Source organism: Rhinopithecus bieti, unplaced genomic scaffold (assembly GCF_001698545.2).
Source record: "Rhinopithecus bieti isolate Rb0 unplaced genomic scaffold, ASM169854v2 scaffold_33535, whole genome shotgun sequence".
In the NCBI taxonomy this organism is placed as follows: Eukaryota; Metazoa; Chordata; class Mammalia; order Primates; family Cercopithecidae; genus Rhinopithecus; species Rhinopithecus bieti.
Genome location: NW_016814304.1, coordinates 254,844 through 263,840, shown reverse-complemented (window position 1 = coordinate 263,840; position 8,997 = coordinate 254,844).

Sequence of the window (8,997 nt, the reverse complement as noted above, 5' to 3'; positions counted from 1 at the left end):
CCCACCCAAATCTCATCTCGAATTTTAGCTCCCATCATTCTCGCATGTTGTGGGAGGGACCCAGTGGGTGATGACTGAATCACGGGGACCATTTCTCCTGGTAGTGAATAAGTCTTTCGAGATCTGATTATTTGATAAGGGGTTTCCCCTTTCACTTCACTCTCATTCTCTCTCTTGCCTGCCACCATGTAATATGTGCCTTCACCTCCCACCGTGATTGTGAGACCTCCCCAGTCATGTGGAACTGTGACTCCATGAAACCTCTGTCTTTGTATAAATGACACAGTCTTGGGTATGTCTGTATTAGCAGTGTGAGAACAGACTACTACAATACCCGTGTGTGAGAGTCAAGCAGGGTTGAAAGCTACAGCATCTAGAATGTGGAAGATTACGGCATCCTCCTCTTCCTGATCCATCGCAGAATTTCGTCTCCCTTGTGCTCTAAACATATAAAACCTCAGCCCATGAGCTCCATCATCATGAGTCACAATCTTTTTGGTAAAGCTAAATTTTTGTTAAAATATGTGTGTTAAAATATTGTGTTAATATTTTGTAACTTGGAGACGAGTTACACGGTCCTCAGATTTTATGTGCACACTTAAACATCCTCTGAGTGCCACACTCAAAGTCAGCAGACCCAATGCAAATGACGCACATGTATTAAGTTGCTTACAGGGACAATATGCTATCCTGATATTTCAGGACATTTAAATTGCTGACATTATTTTTAATGTCAAAGGGAGAATGCTAAGAGGCTCGGCAATAATATATGTCCTGAAAAATCTTCTTTGACTCAATATAGTTTTAAGATAATGCTCTGAAATCTGAAGACTCTCATATTCACCGTATACATGGGGCTGTTTGCTATGTACATATAATAAAGTTCTACTCAGCAATAAGATAGGAATGACCTACTGATACACCCAACAAGCATGAATTTTAAATGCATTAGGCTTTCTACAAAATGTAAACATGTCGAAGCAGTAAAAATGTCAGTAGTGGCTGCAGACTGGGAGTGAAGGAAGGCTTGAATTCAAAGGGAAGGAAAGCTGTGGTGTGATGAGAAGGTTCTAGTCTTTACTGTGGTGCTGGTTTTATTGCCATGCATTTCCCAAAACTCACAGAACTTTACACTAGGAAGGATGAATTTTACAGTATAAATATTATAGCATTTTTAAAATAAATTCAAAAACAGCTGCTTTTATCTGTCTGTTAGAAGATGAATAAGCAAATTTGTTGAATTAAAAACATAAATTTTCAAATGAGTTGTAGTTCCATTGTTTAACGTGATAGCTCGTTATGTTTTAGCACAGTAGCTAATTTTATTTGTCCGAGGAAAAGACACTAACACTTTTGACCTGCGTTCACATATTAGCATCTGTGTAAAAAGCAAAGACAGGCGACCTGTACTGCATTAAAAACAAACACAGGAGGAAATAAATGGGGTGTACAGTGTGGCTGTGCTAACTTTGTTGTTATTTTTAAATATTTGGAATACAATTATATGATTATTGTTGATTCCATCATCCATGTCATTAAATGAAATGGCTTAAAAATTTCAGTGGACATAGGAATATTTAATCGTATTTATGCAAAGAAAATATGTCACACATTATTTGACAGCTGTTATCATCATCAATGTCACTTGCTGTTTCACTGGTATCTCTGAAAGCCTGACACATGTGAGATTACTCCTAAAAAGAGAGAGGAAGCTAAACTTTAGCAGTCCTGCAACAATGAGTTTGTCTAACACCGGCCCAACAAACATGTTCCACACAAAAGACTTGAGCTGGAGTGGGCACCAATATTACAGCCTGTTTATAGATAAACTATATTTTGCTTCTCTCTAAAAAACCCGGACTTCACCCTCTTACTCTGAAATCTGCTTTAAATCTCTGAGACCCTTCAGTATGAGTCCTACATCGTGCTCCTGAGACCATAGCAATAGAAAATTACGCTAGAACATGAATTTCACAGATGTCCAACAGGTGCATTCAACATGTATGGTTGTTTATGCCTTCAACACGTATGATAGCAGGATTCCATGTCCCAGACACTATTCTAATTGGCAGGAACACCATGATGAACAGACACATCCCTTGTCTACATGGAGAAGTTTAGATTCCTTGCTTGCATGTTGATGAGGACCTGACCCTAAAGTTTACATTTTGTTACAAAACTCTACGTTATAAGACAAATAACCAGATTTTTCTTAAAAGCAGGAAAGATTTTCCAGCCTCAGTACCAACCATGAAGAGACTTCCGTGACCCTGCCCACCTGAAATCTAAAGTTCACTGAATTTTTCAACTATAGAGTTGGGGCTCCATTTAACAGCCAACACTCAGTCGTATTAAGAATTCGTTATTTCACTGAAGAATTTTGCTTAATTCCACAACTGATTTAAGGGAAATGGATCCAGAACATTGCAAGTTATTTTGCTAATGTGATATTATCAGTTTCTAGTCAATACAATGTTTGTAAAATAAATGTCATATATATATATATTCATGGAAAATTAAATGAATAAAATCTAGCTCTATTTTCCATTAATCTTTTAATATAATAACTATGTTTACTATGCTTTTTATGTTAAAACATGCTTAAATTATTGATATAAGCCCTATGTCTTATCAGTACATTTATTCCTAATAATTCCTAATAATATTATTGTACATTTATTCCTAAATAAAAAGTATTGATAATTTTTTCCAAATAAACAAAATGCTCATGGAAGTATAGTGGGAGAAAACTGAGATTGTGAATTAAAGATGACATAAAGAGAAAGGCTGAATATATTTGTTGTTATCCCGATCATATTTTAATTTTATTTTTGTGCATATATATTTTGGACTATTTATAATAAGCAGGCATGTTGGAAGAGAATATAAATGAATTAAGGTGTGGTCACTCTCCTTTTAAAGTGTTGCTTTAGGGTTGATGGTTTACATGGATATATTTTTTGAATATAATGAAAAGAAGGAGAAAGATGATCGCAATACAGCTTGCATATCTAAAATGATCTGATTTTATGTAAAGCTGTCCAGCTAACAATTAAACTCAACATTCATTGAAACGTTAGAAGATGTAAACTATCAATTCTTTTTGTCTCTAACACCTTTTTCTTTCCCCATTTCTCACTACTATTCCCCCACCCACACAAAAATATTGAAAAGTCAATTATGTTCCTAGCACAGCTTCTTGGTGAGCTATCCTACAGGAACAGTTAATACACAGCTGTTTTCCTTCAGCTAAAGTGACCTGAATGTGGCCCATTCATTCATCTGTTAATTTTCTTCTTTGGTAAATATATTTTGAGCAGCCACATAGCTCTAGACGCTATTCTAAGGACTGGGTGTACAGCATTCAGGAAAATATGAGAAAAATCAGCTATGACAGCCTGGAAATTGTATGTTAGGGGTGATAATTGCTACAGGAAAAAAGAAAAAGACTAAGGACTGTTAGAAATGTGTAGCTGAGTCCACACTGTGGAGTAGAGGTGAACAGAAAAGGCCAGGAAGGCTGGCATCTGGGGAGGCCCCCAGGGAGTGAGGCCCACGGGGCGCAGGATAGGGCAGGCACTTGGAGCGGCTGGCTCTGGCAGGGTGCATGTCTTGGGTGTTTTGGGAAGACAAAGGGCTGTGAGACTGAGGTGGTGATTGAGGAGAGTGGTCAGAGATGAGACCTGCCATGAACAAAGTGAGTCCTCACATTCCTTTGTGGAAGCCCTAACCAACCCCCATGGGAATTGTATTAGGAGGTGGGACCTTGGGAGGTGATTAGGTTTTGATAAGGTTATGAGGCTGTGCACCATGAATGCATGAGTGCCTTATTAGAGGAGTCAGCAGAGAGCTCCTTCCCTCTGCCATGTGTGAGTTGACAGTCAGCAGGTGGCCTTTTGCAAGCCAGGAATGGAGCCCTCACCAGGGAGAGGAAAAGGCAGGAACCTTGATCTTGGACTTCCAGACTCTAGAATCATAAGAGCCTTAATGCCTGTTGCTTGAGTCACCCAGTCTGTGGTATGTTGTCACACCAGCTCAGGCAGGCTAATTCTAGGTGGGAGAGTTAGTGGTACCAGATTATGTGGAGTATACAGTTAAGGTGATCATATTCCCAGTTCATACCTGGGGATAATTACCTTATTCCATGGTAACTATTGATAACTCTGCATTTTGTCCTCAAAAATGAACCAGGGTGAACAGAAAAGCATGCTGTCATCTTACTTCTAGGCCACTGTAAGAAGTGTCTCCTTCTTGAGGTGGGTGATGAGTGGTTGTCAGAAGTGTCATCATTTTTTACTTTGTTTGAGCAGGATCATTCCAGGTGACGTGTTAAAACTATAACAGGTTGGCAAACTTTGACTCTTTGTGCTCTGTACCACAGCTGAGTAATGATCACTTTAAACTCAGCAGGCTGGCCGGGCACAGTGGCTCACTCTTCTAATTCCAGCACTTTGGGAGGCCAAGGTGGGTAGATCACTTGAGGTCAGGAGTTCAAGATCAGCCTGGCCAACATGGTGAAACCCTATCTCTACCAAAAAATACAAAAATGAGCTGGGTGTGGTGATGCATGCCTGTAATCCCAGCTACCTAGGAGGCTGAGGCATGAGAATTGCATGAACGCAGGTTGCAGTGAGTCGAGATAGTGTCACTGCATTCCAGCCTGGGCAAAAGAGCGAGACTCCGCCTCAACATAAATAAATAAATAAAATACAAATAAATATGCAAATAAACTTGGCAGGCTGTACCACCTCTGTCGCAGCAGCTCAACTCTCTTTTGCAGCAGGAAAAGCAGCTATAGGTCATACGTCAACAATTGGATGTGGCTATGTTCCAAGGAAACTGTATTTTGGGGCCCTAAAATTTGAATTTAATATAGAATACATGAGTCATAAAATATTCTTCTCTAAAAATACAGAAAACATTACTAGCTCAACAGCTAAACACACATAGGGGAGGCTGGGCCTGGCCCAGAGGCCAGCATCCATCAGCCCTGGACCAGAATGAAGTGAACAAGGCACAAACAGGAAAGCCGGGCAGAGGCTATTCCAACAGCAACGTGAGAGACTGTGACTGTTTGCCTTGGGCAATAGTGGAAACGATTCTACATTTTTGAAAACTGTGCACATGGTTTGAAAAACTGCTTTGAGACTCTTACGAAAGTTTGGAGGTCAGGCATGAGCAAAGAAGAAATTCAAAGGTCCGAGGGCCTGACAGGGTCAATCTTCCAAGATTGTAGATAGAGATTCCAGGGGAGAGAGTTGAGGAACATGGGGAATTCAGTGCTCAGGATGCCTATGCTCTGACAATTATTTGATATCCAGGTGGAGATGGGAAGTAGGTAGTTGGATGTGTAGATCTGTAGCGAACGGCAGAGGCCCAGGCCGTCGACACCAGTGGGGATGCCATGGATAAGTAGAAGATCTAGAATGAGGGGCTGAATTCGAAAGTGAATTATCATCAGAAAAAAAAAGTCATCCAACAACCGAGCCCTGAGATCTCCAGGGTCCATGAGCGCCAACAGATGAGGTCCAGACAGGGGGAAGGAAGACAGACGGCTGCGCAAACATTCTGTCCCAAGAATGAGCAAGTGTTCAATGCTGCTTTCATTTAAATAAAGAAAGCGTTGAGAATCAACCCTTGAATTTAACAGTGTGGAAATCCCTCGTGACCATTATAAGAGGAGTTTCAGCGGATCATTGAGGAGATTCACTTAAAGGAGGCTTCAGAAAGAATGGCAGAAGAGTGTCAAAAGCCCATGTGCACAGACAGCCCTTTGCAAGTCAAGCCCTGGGGCTGAAAGAGAGCAAAGAGATCGTGGCCAGAAGATGTACTGGAGTGAAGATGCTTTAGGATTCTTTTATTATGAAGTAGAGAAAAAAGTATTTAAAACTCTCATGCACCCAACATATAAATTCATTAATTATCATAATTTTGCTATACTTGCTTCACTTATCTTGCTTTTATAATTTTTACAGCAGTGTAAAGCAAATCTTCAATCTCTGTCATCTTACCCACACATAGGCATGTCTAAAGATAACAACAGTTTATTCATTGCAAGGCTTTTATAAGACTGAAGAAAGTAATACAGCAACCCCCTTATTCTCCATTTCGCCTTCCACAGTTTCAGTTACCTGTGACCAGCCATGGTCTAAAAATATTAAATGCAAAATTCCAGATATAAATAATGCGTAAGTTTTAAATTGTGTTCAGTTCCATGCAGTGTGATGAAATCTCACAGGATCCCACTCCATCTCACTCAGGATCGGAATCAGCCCTCCGCCCAGCGTCTCCACCCTGTCCACACCTCCTTCCCGTTAATCACCTAGAAGTTGTCTCGGTTATCAGATGGAACGCTGAAATACCATAGAGCTTTTGTACAGACAACTCTTGTTTTACTTAATGGCCCCAAAGCACAAGAGAAGTGATGCTGACATATTGTTACAGTCGTTCTATTTTGTTATTAGTTGTATTTGTCAGGGCTCTGCAGAGGCACAGGCCGAGTAGAATCTATGCATATATAAAAGGGAGCTCAGTAAGGAGAACTGGCTCACGTGATTACAAGGCAAAGTCCTACCCTAGGCCATCTGCAAGGTGGGGAAAGAGAGAAGCCAGCAGTGGTGTAGTCCAAATCCAAAAGCCTCAAAACCAAGGAAGTTGACAGTGCAGCCCTCAGTGAGGCTGATGGCCCAAGAGCCCCCAGGAACCCATTGGTGCAAGTCCCAGAGTCCAAAGGTGGAGGAATCTGGAGTGTGATGTCCAGGTCAGGAGGAGTGGAAGCAAGGGCAGGCATGGGAAGTTCAGCCAGAAGGCCCCGTAGGCAAACTTATCTCCTCTTTCTACCTGCCTTGCTCCAGTCTCGCTGTTGATACCTCATGATACCCTTCAGTTTATTAGTTGTTATCCTCTTACTATGCCTAATTCATAAATTAAACTTTATTTTAGGCATGTCCATAGAGGGGAGAACATAGTATATGTGGGGTTTCTGTGAGGCACAGTTTCAGGCATCCACTGGGGATCTTGGAACTTACCTCCCACAGATAAGTGGTGACAACCGGACAATGTTCTCAGTGTTGTTGAACACTCCGTCAATAAAGACAATGTTTTCTCCTCCTCTGCCACCCTGCGTATTCTCACATGAATGCCTAAATATACAGACTCTCGCATGAGTAAACTAAGGCTTAGGATGTTTTCTGCAGCCTCATTATTCTTTCATTGATATGTTTTAGACCATCTTCCAATTGACATTTTTTCTGATTGTAGTTGCTAGGTTTTTTGCTAAATGTATTTGTTCCTACTTTTTTCTTTAATTTCTGTAGACAGATGTAACTATTTTCTTCTGTATATCTTACTGTACAAAATATTTAGAAAGCCCAACCTTTTGCAAAAATCATAAAAGGCATCATCCATGTCTTATTTTATTAATTTTAATCATTACTCATCAAAATTAAAGTCTTTATTCCACCTTTGACTTCGTTAAAAAAAAAGACTATATAAAGTGCTTTAGGGTCACAGTAAAATCAAGAAGCAGGTACAGAGAGTTCCTGTATGGCCTCCACCCCCTGACACACACAGCCTCCCCAGTCATTATCCCCACCAGAGGGTGCATTTGTTACAATTGATGAACCCACCTGGACAGGTCATCAATACTTAAACCATCGTGTACATGAGGGCTCACTCTTGGTGCTGTGCATTCCGTGGGTTTGAACACTTTTGTAATGACGTGGACCCACTGTTGTAGCCTCATAGAGAGTAGGTTCACTACTCTAAAAAGCATCTGTGCTTCAGTTATTTATCCCCCCTCCACCAACCCCTGGCAGCCACTGACCCTTTCACCGTCTTCATGATTTTGCCTTTTCCAGAATGTCATATATTTGGAATCATATAGCATGCAACCTTTTCAGATTGACTGCTTTCAGTTAGTAATATGCGTTTAAGGGCTGCTCGATGTCTTTTCATGACTTAGTAGCACATTTCTCTTTAGTGCTGAATGATATTCCACACTTATTTATCCACTCTTCCACTGAAAGACATCTTGGTTGCTTCCAAGTTTGGGTTATCATGATTAAAGATGTTATAAACATCCATGTACTGTTTTTGTATGAATATAAGTTTTGAAATCCTTTCCGTAAATACCAATGGGAGGATTCACTCAATTATGTGGTATCTTAGTCTTTTTTCATGTTGCTATAACAGAATACCATAGACTAGCTAATTTATAATGAACACAAATTTATTCGGCTCAGGTTTGGAGGCTGGGAAGTCCATAAACACGGCTCCAACATCTGAAAAGGGCTTCATGCTGCCTCATCGCATGGTGGAGGGCAAAAGGACAAGAGCTGGGAGAGCCATGGAGCAAGAGGGCACCAAACTCACTTTTATAAATGAACCTACTCTCCTGAGAGCAACCCCGCTCCCACAATCATGAGGTCAATCTGTTTATGAGGGCAGAACCCTCATGAGTTAAAGACCCTCATTAAGCCCCACCTCTCAACACTGTTGCACTGGGGACTCAGTTTCCGAGACACGAACTGTGAGGGACACATTCAAACCACAGCCTATGGTAAATGTATGTTAGGATTTGGGAAAAGTCACACACTCTCTTCTACAGTGGCTGTACCATTTTTCCTTCTCATCAGCAGTGAATGAGAGTTCCTGTTGCTCCACATCCTCACAGGCATTTGGTGTTGCCAGTGTTCTGGTTTTGGCCATTCTGATAGGTGTGTACTGGCATCTCATTGTTGTCTTGATTTCCATTTTCCTGACGGCATAAAACGTGAAGCTTCTTTTCACGTGCTACTGCCATCTGAAAATCTTCTGTGTTGAAGCATCTTTTGTGGTCCTTGGCCCATTTCTAAAAATCTGATTGTTTTTTTCTTATTGTTGAGTTTTAGGAGTTCTTTACATATTTGGATATTCTTTTGTTATGTGTGTTTTTTTGTAAATACTTACTCCCAGTCCGTAGCTTGTTTTTTTTTTTTTTTTTTTTTTTTTTTTTTT